Source organism: Eutrema salsugineum, unplaced genomic scaffold (genome assembly GCF_000478725.1).
Source record: "Eutrema salsugineum unplaced genomic scaffold, Eutsalg1_0 scaffold_4, whole genome shotgun sequence".
Taxonomy (NCBI): Eukaryota; Viridiplantae; Streptophyta; class Magnoliopsida; order Brassicales; family Brassicaceae; genus Eutrema; species Eutrema salsugineum.
The window spans coordinates 1,102,056-1,110,157 of NW_006256686.1; positions in this window are offsets into that span (position 1 = coordinate 1,102,056).

An 8,102-nucleotide genomic window follows, 5' to 3' on the forward strand; every position below is an offset into this window, starting at 1 on the left:
TCAGCAAAAATCCTTCCAAAACAAGTTCCAAGGTGGAAACTTCGGAGGGACATGAGCTTATCAACCGCGACAGCCATATAACTATTAAGGTACGGGTTTTAACAATCAATTTGTACAATAGCAGGGAGTCACGACAAACCTGCTAGCTTCACAAATCGGTAGACTTGAACAGTCCATCCAACAGCTCGTTATGACGAACAAAAAAGCATCTAAAGACATGAACGTGAAGGTTGACTGCATGTACAATGACCTGAACAGGAAGTTTGAAGCTTTATCTTCGCACGTCAAAAAGCTAGACGTACAAGTTGCCCAAACAGCCGACTCTATGAAGAGGCAAAGTGGAGTTCTTCCAGGAAGGGTTGAGGATAACCCAAAGAGGTTTTGTAATGCCATAACCACATTGCCCGAAGAAGAAGTCAGAACTGATGGAAAGGATGAAGAAACCCCAATCTTTGTACCAATTTACAAGGATGTCGATGCCAAGCAGCCACCATTCAAGGTACCTCAACGATCACCGTTTCAAAGGCTTACAAAAGCCGACGATCCGGGACGTTTTGTTTTCCAATGTTTCATTTCAGGAATCAAGTTCACAGACTGTCTGTGTGATTCTGGAGCCAATGTCAACATCATGTCAAAGACGTTTGCCAAAAAATTGGGCATAAAAACCTTAAGGACATCGACAGTCAAGGTTATCTTTGGAGATTCATCTCAAAAAGATACTGAAGGGGCGATTCATGATCTACAAGTTCTAGTGGGAGACAAGATTGTTCCAGCAGATTTCCAAGTCCTGGAGATGGATATAGACAAGGAGAGACCACTCATTTTCGGAAGACCGTTTCTGGCTACCGTAGGAGCAGTAATCGATAACGCAAACCGGCATGCTGTTTTCCTCAATGTATATCGCAGAAGGTTTTATCCGACTATCCTAGATGATTTTCCAAGCAAAGGAAACCGGCCAAAAGAGAAAGAAAAGGAGAAGCCGAAAGCTTTTGCGAAAATCAAGATCATCATTCCAGCAGACGCAACAGAAACTAGTGAGGACCAAATCCAGGAGCTGATCGAAAACACAAAGAGGGTTTTAAACAATGTTAAAGTCAGAAAGAAAAGTAAAGGAAAGAAGACGGCTCCTCAAGGAGAAGAAGTAAAACCTCCAGCGACCAGAGGTGATAAGGGCACATCAAGTGGAGTGCCATTCAAATCAGCCTGATTCTTCATGCCTACGTCGAGCTAAACGACTTAAAACAAAAGCGCTTAATGGGAAGCAACCCATTTAGGTACTCTTTCTTTTAGTTTTCCTTTTACAATTTATGTTTTCTTTTTCTTTTTAGTTTCAGGTATTTTATAAAACAAAAACACAAAAAAAAATCAGAAAATTAGAAAAACCAAGAAAAAAGGATAGGTTTTTAGCTGCTCGGCCCGGCAAAGACCTGAAAGTTGGACGAAGGCCAGAGGAAAAAGGGCCGCGGTCGCAACCAACCGACCCGCGGCCAAGGCGTCATCGACCGCGGCCCCATGAATGTGACCGCGGCCAAACCTCCAACCACCGCGGTCGCGCGTCTCTTGACCGCGGCCGTTGGTCGTTGAGATGAGAACGCGGATTTCCACCATTTTTCCAAAGTTACCCGGTGATTCTCGGTGATTGACGGAGCATTCACGGTAAAGCCCGTTAAGATTTTCCGTAAGTTTTAAACCTCCGTTTATTGATGGTGGAAATAGCTTAAGAACAATAGATTATCCTTTTAGGTTATCTAAAAATTGATTTTAACACCTAGCTTAAGAGGAATTGAGATTTTTGAAATTTGAATTCTACATGATTTATAAAAATCGAATTTGGAGCAGCGAAATTGATGAATCTGATTAAGTCTTTTGTGATTAGTGATTAGTATTAGGTAACCTATAGATTTGACATGGAAAGTGCTCATTAAAACCCATTTTTAGAAGATTTCTATGTTGAGAACATCAAAAATCCGAATCTAGTCATGAACTACTCAATTTCTTCAATTCAATTTCAATTATGCTTGCTTGCGGTTTTGACTAATCTCGTGATACTAAAATTAGTATAACTGATCGTTAATGTGTTAAAATCAGCATCCATATTCACTCTTTTTCCAAGAATCATCTCGTCTTGCAAAAAAATCGAACAAACCAGATCCCGAAGAAGCCGTCGCACTGGTGACAGCTCTGAGGACATCCCCGATGATGTTACTCTAGGAGAGTATATGCTGAACCAAGCCAGACCGAGAAGAAGAAACTACGTGATGAGACTGCTCCAGCACTCAAGAGAAACACGAGCAACTCCCGAGCCACCACAGATCTGATACTTTGGCAAGGAGATAAACCCGAGAGTGGACTATGCAAGACGTTTCAAGAAGCTGAACATCAAACCCACGCCTTGCATTGATTATCATACACTTGAGATGCTTGGAATCAGAGAAGACGTAATCTGGTACATCGATGCACTTAAGCTAAGACCCTACATGGAGCTGAACCTTCCAACTTATCATGAGCTAGTCCGCAAGTTCTTAGCAACTATTACACTCCACCACACTAAGAGGAGGAACCCCAGAGCATCTGATGGCATTTTGTCATTCTTTATCCGCGGACAGACTTACTCGCTCACCATTTCTGCACTTTGTGAGGCTCTTAAGCTTCCATACACTGATGGCATTCACCTTGAAGAAGAACCCGATTTTAACTTGTGGAGAGAGATGGGTCATGGCGTCTATGATAGCGGGAGATCCAAGTCAGCCCTTTTTACTCATCCTGCAGTGAGAGTTGTGCACAAACTCTTAGCACACACGATTTTCTCTAGAGCCAACATGGGATGTGTTTTGAAGACCGAGCTCATTACACTTCAGATGCCATTTATGGACGACCCACGACATGCCTGCTTTGTGTGGATCATAGCACATAACATGGTGAAGGTGAAGCATGATTTACATGGTTGCGAGGACGCTACTCCAGCTTACGGGAGTGCTATCACAGCGATACTACAGGCTGTAGGATTCGATTTATCATCTGATGATCCACTTCCCAATGTTTGGTATGACCTACTTTATCTCTCTCGCGATCACACTATCTCTCGTGCCGCTTTCGATCCAGACAGGTTTGGTTACAAGTATTGCACTGGCACTGAGGAGAACCGAGTCTGCTTGCCTTCAGCATCAGTCCTGAGACTGTGTAACGGAGGACGTCCGCAATGGACTCTGGAACCCGATGAGTTTCTGCCATCTGTACCTCGTCTACCATTCACAATCGGCCAATACATAGTGGCCAAGGCAAAGCGTGATGCAGCTGCGGCCCCTGCTCATTTTCAGCCATCTGTTTCGACCGGCCACACTTCATCATCGACATCATCACACACACATTCTGATTTGGAGCGCAGAGTTGAGAGACAAGGACGACGCTTTGAGCGTGTTGTCACTTTCCTACAGGAGCAGCACCAGTTCGAAGCAGACACATCGGAGGATGAGTGATTGATCAGCACTTCACTGCCATCACGGTTCTATCATCATTTTCTTTTTTTTATCTTATTTTATTTCACTTTTATTCACCATCTTCTCACCAACTTTTTCACACTGGGGACAATGTGATTTAAGTCTGGGGGAGGATGTCTATCCGTACTAATCATTTTCTTGCTTTTGCTTTCAAATTTCAAGAACTTTTTAAATTTTAATATGTAACATATTCGACATTAAGTATTTTTCAGGAATGTTTGACACAAACCTATGATGATTTAGATCTGCACGCTTCTACACTATGCATGATAGCTCATTTATGGTTAGCACTAGACTAGGCGGTAGCTAGAGTACTTACACTACGAACTCCCACCAGAGGACTTCTATTCATGGAGATTCTTTCTGACAGGATATACTAGCTCATTTTATTTGACCTTAATATCGATATCTAATTTTCTCATCAATGATTTTAGGCAGGCATCGACATACACATCTAGGACGTCTTTTACCCTCACTTTTACCACTCTTTGACGTCCTAGATGACCAGTTCATCTTTATCTGGTACCATACCCTAAACACAAAAAACCTTGTTTTCAATCCTCATGCATTCTCTCTTTAGTTAATATCAGCAGATATGTGCAAAAACGTTGGAGAGAAGAGGAGCGACGCACTTTTCAGTTACTCACAAGGAAGACTGAATGGAATTGGGAAGGAAGAATATCAGAAACCTCATGAAACTTTACAAGACTGATTTTAAATGGTAATTTCGTGCTCTCTATGACTCTATATCTAAAGGTGTTCCCTTTCTTTAAAAAAAAAAAAAATGAATGAATGAAAAGAGAGAGGGAAACAAAAAGCCTAATGAGTCTTAGATTGTCGAAATTTATGGAGCAAGAAGCAACTACTATTCGTTTAAAGAGCTATGGTTTGGAAAGATTTTCAAAAATCTAAGTCTGGGGGAGTTAAGATAGAACCTGAGGAAGAAGACCAGGAATCCATGGCAAGAAGAAAATGACTGAAAACTGTGGATACCAACAGCTTCACTCTCTCTTGCGGTTTTGCATAATATCCTGCATCCTCCGGATCTTCAAGTAACCCGTAAACACTTTAAGGCTTACTCCTAGAGTAACCCTTTTTGACACCTAGCCTAGATTGCCTTGCCTAGACTTTCTTTGATGAGAACCACCGAGACTTTTAATGAATGATAAGAGCTAGTTGACTGGAAGTTAGATCTTAGTGCATAGATTTTCGCATGACGGATTAACAGACTAGTTATGCCTGTATTGCTAGTGAGAATTTTCTAGGCTATTCCCGATTGATGCATACTGATTGATATTGGTCTAGAAGTTTGGTCTCTGAGATTTTGTTTAGTTCCTGCGTTTTCAAACCTCTCGCCGAGATTTAGCCTTTGTTTTGTTTGAGGACAAACAAAAGACTAAGTCTGGGGGAGTTGATAACACCGGATTTTGACCATTTTTATGGATCACTTTAATGTCTTTTACAAGTGTTTTTACTCCATTTTCAAAGGTTTTCAAAGGATTTCTATATTTTCTTATTTTAAAAGACTTTTCAGGTAATTTGGGATAAAGAAGCACAAATTGGAACAAAAAGACTCTTCTAAATAAATGCAGACCGTCACCGTCTGATCACCCTCAAAATTGGACAACTTACCGTCTGATCACCCTCAACATTGGACAACTTATAGAAGAATCAACCAGCTTTCAAATGCACTTGGTTTGGAAACATTCCAATGGCTAGATCTCAAGATATTCAACTAGCCCCGGAGCTACTCGAAGACGACCAGCAAGTCACGCGACCGTGGCCACCAGCCCATTCCCCGCGGTCACAAGCCTTCCGACCACGGCCAGCCACCTATTTCCTGCGGTCACGTCATTCCCGACTGCGGCCGACCAACTCCGAATTAAAGCCCACATTTCTGAAGCCCAAAGTCATGTTAGCCTTAATTTCGGTACCCTAGAGACCATGGAGTATTGAAGACTATAAATACTTGTCATTTAGGTCGTTTTTATAGAGAACCCTTCATACTTTACAGAAACCCTTTTCCTTTAACCGTTTTTATGCGATTTTTGTAGAAGATTGTTCAAGTCTGAGTTCTTCAATAGAGAAATTTTCTTTCATCTCTTTTCTTTACTGTTTTTTAATACTTTTATTAAAACCAATGATGATGTTGACCTCAGCTATGTCTGAGTAGATCCCGAATTGGGCTAAGGGTTCCCGAAAGGGGCTCTTATAATCGATTAAGACATCTAGGTTTATAGATCTGGGATTTTAACTTTGTTCTCTGTTTATTCTCGTTCTTATTGCATGTATGCTTGATTGATCACCTAGTATCTGATCTAGATAGTTAGTGTTGCGAAAGTTTTCATTAAGTAGCCCTAGAATGAAACATGCGGCTCTACCTACCTGCGGAAACCTACCTGGGGCGAGATCGTGAGTATTGACGAGTCTTGTGCAGCTCTTGCGTTCTCTCCCTTCCAGGGCCTTAGTGGAAACCTACTGGTCAGGGTTGCGAGAAACAGTTGGTTATGATCACGACAGTGACGTAGTCATACCGCCGTACTCTAGCTCTAGAACCCCATATATCGATATCTGTCAATCCCAATCTATTAACCCTAGTTTCACAACCGATTATGATCCCTGTAGAGTTCCCAAAAGTTCAGCGTTATTAGTCATAGTTTACAAATCAATCGATTTTTACATGCTTATTTAGATCTGCATTTCAATTGCCTTAGTTCGATATTTTGCTTGCTTTATTTGCTTTCTTTCGATTTAGTTTAATTCGTGACAAACAACCAACCTCTAAAAACAATCTAGTCTACACATAAAATTAGAAACTGTAGAAGAATACAGGCACACAAATCTCTGTGGATTTGATCCCTAAATACTACAACTGATTACTTGTGCACTTGCGGCTTTTATTTGTTTTTGTTAAGGGTAAAACTTGTTCCCTCACGCAGTTGACACGCATCACGACACCACCACTAGTGTCGCGCGACACCTTGCGCAGCAGAACACAGAGACTTCTAAAATTCAAAGCAGACTTCCTGAGATCAGTTCAGCTGCTGTATCTGCCACCCAACGTCCATAGTATGCTGATATTGCCAATTATCTTGCTGCAGAGGCCGAGCCTGAGAACTTTAAAGGTTATGCGAAGAAGAAGTTCTTGAGAGAGCTAAGGAGATATCACTGGGACGAGCCATATCTGTACAAGCATTGTTCTGATGGGATTTATAGAAGATGCATTGCAGAGTCAGAAGTTCCAGAGGTGCTGTTTCACTGTCATGGATCTGAATATGCTGGACACTTTGCGACTTTTAAAACAGTGTCTAAGGTTCTTCAAGCAGGCTTTTGGTGGCCTACAATGTTTCGCGATGCAGATGCCTTTATCTCGCAGTGCAATGCTTGTCAGAGGAGAGGGAAGATCAGCAAGCGACATGAGATGCCACAGAATTTCATCCTTGAAGTTGAAGTGTTCGATTGCTGGGGTATCGATTTCATGGGTCCTTTTCCCTCTTCTTATGGGAATAAGTACATCCTAGTTGTTGTTGATTATGTATCTAAGTGGGTCGAAGCCATTGACAGCCCCACCAATGATTCTTCAGTGGTTCTCAAGATGTTGAAGACCATCATCTTCCCTCGATTTGGAGTGTTTAGAATTGTTGTAAGTGATGGTGGTTCTCACTTTATTAACAAGATTTTCGAAAAACTCCTAAGGAAACATGGAGTTCACCATCGAGTTGCAACTCCTTATCACCCTTAGACGAGTAGACAGGTCGAAGTCTCGAATTGACAGATCAAGGAGATCTTGGAGAAGACAGTGGGTAAAACTCGGAAGGACTGTGCCGCGAAGTTGGATGATGCACTCTTGACGTACAGGACAGCGTTCAAAACGCCTCTAGGCACCACGCCTTTCCACCTGCTCTATGGAAAGCCCTGTCACCTTCCAGTAGATATAGAACATAAGGCAGCCTGGGCGATAAAGATGATGAATTTCGACATAAAGTCTACTGCAGAGAGGAGACTAATACAGCTAAATGTGTTGGACGAAATCAGGCACAATGCCTATGACAACTCAAAGCTGTACAAGGAGAGGACCAAGGCGTATAACGACTCGAAAATCCTTTCCAGGCAATTCGAACCGAATGACCAGGTACTTCTGTATAACTCTCATTTACAATTGTTTCCTGGTAAACTACGTTCTCGTTGGTCAGGTCCTTTCATAGTCAAGGAAGTTCGACCCTATGGTGCCATCGTTCTCCTTACACCAGATGGCAGTAGGGAGTTCACGGTGAATAGACAAAGGGTGAAACACTACTGGGCCAAAGCTGAGATTCCAGATGGACACATCGTTCCTCTGGATGGTGCACCTCCTGCCTGAATCACCATTAAGTCAAGCTAATGACTTTAAACAAGCCCTTGGTGGAAGGCAATCCACTGGTAAGTCTGTACATATGTCTTTTGTTTCAGCTAATTTTCGTTTTTGGTTTTCGTGATTTAGATGATGCAGAGACTGGTGTCGAGCGACACCCTCACTCATCTTCTTCCTCTCTTAGCCGCACTCGACACCATAGCCTCCCCTCCTTTCACCAAAACCCGATTTACTCAATTCTTCACGTATTTGAG